The 6,732-nt window shown below is 40.2% G+C and overlaps 1 pseudogene; it reads right to left on the bottom strand.

Annotated features, from left to right (window-relative positions):
* Positions 1–382: 382 nt before the first annotated feature.
* LOC118017130 overlaps positions 383–6,732 on the bottom strand; it is an 8,810-nt pseudogene continuing 2,460 nt past the window's right edge.

Below are 6,732 nucleotides of genomic sequence, written 5' to 3'. Positions count from 1 at the left end.
CTTAATGTTGAAGCTTTAATACAAAATTTTAATTACTGGCAGCAATATACTATAAAGTGAAATGAAGAACATCTTATTTAAATAAAACAAAACAAATATAATACTTCACTGGGGAATATATCCAGCACATTTTTTTCTTTATATATCTACATCCAATGGTAGTAGTTTATGGGCTAATTTAAAAACAAATGCGAATTTTAAAAAATAATGAAACCCATGTTTTTCTCAGGAATAGTATTGTATACATGCCATATAGTTTGTTTTTACAGCAGATACTAGTTTGCCAAACTTCAATGGCAAAACACTAAGTTGTGAGTTTTGTATTGTCCCCCTAGCTGTTTCTCGCTGCCCTGGAGAATCCGGTGGTGAGTAATGTTGAGAAACCAGCTTGTTGACACCATTTCTCTTCTTACAGGCAACTCCACTGGGACACAATATTCATACCCTTAAGATGCAAGGCCTCCCACAAATCCACTGGATATCACAATGTTCTGTTTGATAGATTCTGTTGCTTCTTCACTTGTATTGTTGATTTCAGGTGCTGCCTTATTTGCTCCTTTCTTAATCTTTTCTGCCTTGTTTACATCTTTTTCAACGCTCTTCCAGTCAATCTGCACATAGCCATTGTGACTGGCAATCTGAAGAAGAAGAAAGCCACCACCTACTGCAGTTTCCAACTTTCTGGAGCAAAACTCCTGCACACCAGCCAGTCACTCCACCCATTGCAATCTGGGTGGCACTGAGTTATTTTTCTACCATAGATCTGGAACTGTGGCCAAACATTCGATGCCACTAATGGTGTCTCCTTGCACACTCAGTTAAATCCAACACTTTGTAAGACTCATCATTGCTTTCATACTCTTGGGGAGGGGAGTTCCGGGTTCCCGGTTGCCATGATACCGCTGGCCCAGGTGGTTCCTTTCACATGTAATGGAAAACATCACTCTCCCCTCTGCCCCTCCCTCACAGAGGCTGTGAGGAGTGTGGTCCTTGTCTACGCATTTAACGGAGAAGGGTCTCACAAGGGGAAATGCTAACCTTTCATGGGTCTTTGTGTAACCAAGTAAGCCGCCAAATAAAAGCTCACATCCTCTTTCTAAAAAGACATGACAGCAAATTGTAGTGCATGATTCCTTATTGGATCCTGAATTTAAAAAAGAATTGTCAAAGATATTTTGGGATAACTGAAGACAGTCCAATAGGGATTGAATATTGATTAGATCCTTGCTATTCAGAATGTGGGCCACTGACCACACCAGCAGCATTACCTGGGAGCTTATAAGAAATGCAGCTTCAATCCCCACCCTTTAGGTGGTTTACAGGCACATTAAATGTTGAGAAGCATGTGTGTGAGAATGCGTGCACATTCTAAGTAGAAAAATTTGGAGGTATGTCTGTAACCTAGACTGAAGGCGACGCTGTCAAAGGAACTGGGCCCTAGATTCCTACAAAGCATCGTGGATTGTCCTGCTGGAGCCGTTAGACTCTTCCAGGTGGGATAGACCAGGCATGGAGGTGTCTTCTGCACCGAGGAGTGATGGAATTAGACCAACCCCACAAGAAGAAACTCCGGAGTCCCAAAGGTGCCTGGGGATTCATTGCACTCTGCGACAAGAAGTCAACAAGGTTAGCAATTTGGGTGTGTCCCCTTAACTTGGTGGGGATTTTTTTTTCCCTTTGTTGGATGACACAGCTTAAAATTCCTTCCTTCGTGTGTTGTAATTCCCTCTGGTTTTCCCCAACCCTTTACTGTGGCTGGACAACACCCCTACAACTTTGTGTGTTGGTGACAGGGGAGAAGGGAGACCTGCCCTGTGGTCACAGCCCTCCGGGGAGGCTTTGGCAGGGGTAGCAGCATCACTGGCAGGGGGCAGAGGTCACCGGGGTCCAGGCTGCATTTTTCAGAAGGGGAGGTGAGCACTCCCCGGTCTCATTTAAGTGTCTCTGTGTCCTCTCAGGTCTGAGCCTTGTATTCAGGATTACTAACTCTGAGAACTTCTCTCTGATTGCCAAATCACAGAAGGGGAAGTGGGGAGGATGAGCCTCTCCCAAGCCCCATATTTCTATAGCTATAAAGGATTTGATTCATGCTGGGGCATTTATTTCAAACAAAGACTAGCACAAACTGAAAAGAGCTGAGAAATTACATCCTCCCATTCCTGCTTCCAAATTCTGTTCAGGTTTGAAACTTATTTGAGCAATTTGCATTTTGAAACATGAAAAGGTGGAAGAATCCAGCCTCCTTCTGTTAACAGTAGACAAAGATAAGCATCTCTCCACAAAGGTACGAGATTATGTTACCCTTCTGGAATCCTGGTAGCCAATTCAAGTTGTTTTTGAAGCACAATGCTACCCATGAGGCCTAAACCAAAAGAACCAGACATTCCAGATTGACTCAAATAATTCCATTTTTTGAATGTAATGTTCTGGCACCTCTGTGATTTCCATATTTGTTCCAGCTTTCATCACACCCTGTGATATTGAATGGCAAGATCAGGAACAGAATGCTTCTTGGAGTAACTCAGCTGCCTTCCTACCTTGTGGCTGTCAGGTATAGGACACAGTTTGTCAGGAATTAAAGGAAAACACAATTACCATTCAAGAATTTAATTCTCTTTCAACACATATAAAGAGGGGAAAAATTGTTTTGTGGCTTATTGTGGGGAGGGGAAATCTTCTAAAAAAAACGACAAAACAAAACCAAAGGAAGGAAATTCTCAATGGAAACTATGGATCTTTGATGAACTTTTTATTTCTGCATGATTTGAGATTTATTAAGAGCCAGACTAAAACCTAGTTTGTTTTTCACTGTGTCTTATAAGTAAGGGGGAAAAAAATGACAGTAACTATTGAGCCATATCACCCTCAAATACATAGTAACTTGGCTTTGCATGCAAGTCACAATGCTTCTAGAAACCCCATGATAGGAAAGGTAAATCCTTTTCATTTTCTTTGGAACTATTTGGTAACATTCGCAGCTCAGAGCTGGGATGTCCATCCTATAGTTTATGTAGCTTCGCTGTGTTGTCTCTGACTCTGCAGAAGAAGAGTTTACAACTGAACTGGAAAACAGCTCTCCTGTGCTCCATTTAGTCTATGTGGGCCAGACTTTATCAGTTTTTGGTACTCTGTGTGATAATGACCGCTTGCCAAACACGCTTGTCTGAATTATTCCATAAAACTGCTTGATAAATGGACTTATCAAGACCACTAGGTCCTGAAGAACTTAAATTAGTCCCAGATGACTCTCTTTTCAGTTAAAAGATACATTTAAATAAAATGTGAATGTAAACATATTTTCACCTCAGAGTTCTATTTTGACCACTGAAGCACATTCTGGCACAAAGCACTATATCTATTTTTGACATTTGTGAGTTTTGCATTTGTTGGAAACAAACAGGATCTCAGGTGGCTGTATCTATTTTTTATATTTATGACTCTTTTGTATTTGCTGGAAACAAGTTCTCAATTTTCTATTTGCAAAATGAAATCATAACAGATGCTTCATAAGGATCTGAGGATGAGTAAATAAGCTAGTAGACATAAGGCGTTTATCACAATGCTGGGTACATAGTGACTGTTTAGTAAATGTTGCAACTTAATTCCTTTAGCTTGTGGTAGACGTACACACATAAAGGTGATTTAAATATATTCATTTCTATTGGTTTTCAAATTAATGTATTCATCTCTCATTGTAAAGTAATGGATTTTGGCGCGCCTGGGTGGCTCAGTTGGTTAAGTGTCTGCCTTCGTGCCTTCAGCTCAGGTCACCATCTCGGGGTCCTGGGATCGAGCCCCACCTCAGGCTCCCTGCTCAGCGGGAAGTCTGCTTCTCCCTCTCCTTCTGCACCCCGCCCTCCCCCCACTCGTGCTGTCTCTCAAATAAATAAATAAATACTAAAAAAAAATAATGGGTTTTGGGGCGCCTGGGTGGCTCAGTCGTTGGGCGTCTGCCTTCGGCTCAGGTCATGATCTCAGTGTCCTGGGATCAAGCCCCGCATCGGGCTCCCTGCTCGGCGGGAGGCCTGCTTCTCCCTCTCCCACTCCCCCTGCTTGTGTTCCCTCTCTCACTGGGTCTCTCTCTGTCAAATAAATTAATAAAATCTTTAAAAAAAATGGGTTTTAATAGAAATTCAGAGCTAATTTTTTTGTGCATTTGGTAAGTTTTAAAAATTTAAGGCTCTTACTGATCTGCTTATAAAGCCCTCTGCTCTTCCAGTGCAACTTTGCCACTTTTTTCATGCTCCCAACTCACCATTTGGGCAAAACCATGCTGGTGCACAGTTTCTTTGCCAGTTCTATAATTGACATGTAACACTGTGTAAATTTAAGGTGTATTATCATGTATTGAATCATACCTTTATACATTGTAAAATGATTCCCATCATAGGATTAGGTACCACCTCCATCACATCACGTAATTACCATTTTTGTGTTTTTTTGTGGTGAGGACATTTAAGGTTTACTCTCTTAGGAACTTTCAAGTATATAATACAGTATTATTAACTGTAATCACCATGCTATCTATTAGATCCCCAGAACGTATTCATTTTCTAATGAATCTGAAACCTGGAAGTTTGTACTCTTTGACCAATATCTCCCTATTTCCTACTTCCCATGCCCAGCTCCTGGTAACCACCATTCTACTCTGTTTCTGTGAGTTCTGGTTTTTAATTTTTTTAGCTTTTTATTTTTTATTTTTTTAAGTAAGCTCTATGTAACCCCAACACTGGGTTTGAACTCATGACTCTGAGATCAAGAGTCAGAAGTTCTACCTACTGAGCCAGCCAGGCGCCCCAAGTTCAACTTTTTTAGATTCCATATATAAGTGAGATCATATGGTATTTGTCTTTAAGCTCTGACTTACTTCACTTAGCATAATGTCTTCAAAGTCCATCCACATTGTCAAAAACAGTAGGATGTCCTTCTTTATTGTGGCTGAATAATATTTCACCATATATATGAATAATATTTATTCATAAAAATATATATGAATAATATTTCTCTCTATATTATCTTCATTATCAATTAATCCATTGATGGGCATTTAGGTTGTTTCCAGTACCATGGCTATTGACTCCACAGTTTCTTGTATTGTTTTTTTCCTTGTCTAGAAAACTTCTTCCCCAATTTCCTTTATTACGATTCTGCTTTTCCTTTAAGTCCTGGTTCACACATTTTTTTCCCCTCTTACAAAGTCATTTCTGATTCCCTTAGTCCAAAAGTAATATCTCCTTATAGTCATTCTAATGACACTGAAAATTTTTTAAACAAAAATTTAAATTTAGAATAGGATTAGATTTACAGAAAAGTTGCAAAGATTGTCTGGAGGATTCCTGTATACCCCTTAGCTCATGTCCCCTAATGTTCACATCTTATGTTACTCTGGTACATTTGCCAGAATGAATAATCCAGCATTGGTACATGGATTGAACCCTTTTAACTTATATTGTAGCTGACTCTTAACTGTAAGCTTCTTGAAGCTGTGTTCTGTGGCCACTAAGTCATTTCTATAATCTGTATAAATTCAGTGCTTACCGTTGTGTACTGAGTAGGCACTAAAATATTATTTGTTGAATGAATAATTGCTTTCATTGCCTGAACTACCTATTTCAACAAAACCCGTCAGTTTGTTTGTTTATTTTAAGTTGACTTTATATTGAAGTAGAATATACATGCAGAAAAATGTGATCACAAATATAGAGCTCAATGAATTTTCACAAAACGGACACACTCATGTAACTATCACGGAGATCTTCAAATAGAACATTTCCTGCATATTTTCTTTCCCCGGAAGCCCCCCAGTATATCCCTTCCAGCCTTCCATTTTGACTTCTTCCATTGCCCTCAGTTTTATTTTAACAACGGGACACAGTGTCATGGTTCATGATTATAATGCAACTCTCTTTTATATTGTTATCATATCCATGCAAAGTGGCTTGAATCTATCTATTAAAAAATTCACTGCTTGATTAAAGGAAGTACAATGAAGCAGATTTTCCAACCGCCAAACAATGTCCATTGTCTTTGTAGTTTATATAGTTTCTTCATCAAGGCCCAGCTTATAGTTGGGTGTACCCACTTTGGGCTGAAGGACAATTCCAGTCTGAAAACATCAGTCAGGCCACTGTAGGAAGTAGGATATAAACCATTTTGGTTTCTGTTCCCTTAGAAACACATGGAACAAAATAAAGTTTGCCAAATGGAAATATACAAAACCACTGGGGAAATAAATGTTATTTTTAAGCTTCTAAGAGGCTATCACAAATAACTGGGAGGAGAGTGGAAAGAATTCAAAAAGCAGGTGACCTTTTAACAGCAGAACACAGCAGGGTTAGCAAGTGCCTGGAGAATGTTGTGACTTGGAGAAAGAGATGCTGAGAGACCAGCCTGGGTGGGACTGACCTCAGTGGACACGATGACACTGGAGCTGGCTTTTCCCCATCCTACGAGAGCTGGATAGCAAAAAGAAAACCATACTCCAGAAATGGGAACTGTGAGAATCCCTGGGTACTAAAAAAAAGAGCAGATTTGGAGATCTGGTCGGTTTGTTGTTGGCAGCCAGGTCTGGAGTATCACCCTCAGAAGACTGGCTTTCTTCTACTCCTACAGCAAATATCACCCTGCAGAGATGTGACTTGTCCCCTAAGTGGAGACCACAGAGGCGGGGCAAGTGGGTTAGAAGGAGGAGGATGGCTGCACTGTCAGTAGAGAAAGCTGCTCTGCAAAGGG

Source organism: Mirounga leonina, unplaced genomic scaffold (assembly GCF_011800145.1).
Source record: "Mirounga leonina isolate KUSES-001 unplaced genomic scaffold, KU_Mleo_1.0 Mir_168, whole genome shotgun sequence".
In the NCBI taxonomy this organism is placed as follows: Eukaryota; Metazoa; Chordata; class Mammalia; order Carnivora; family Phocidae; genus Mirounga; species Mirounga leonina.
Note: the sequence above shows the minus strand (reverse complement) of the source record. Positions and strands in the feature narration are given on the sequence as shown.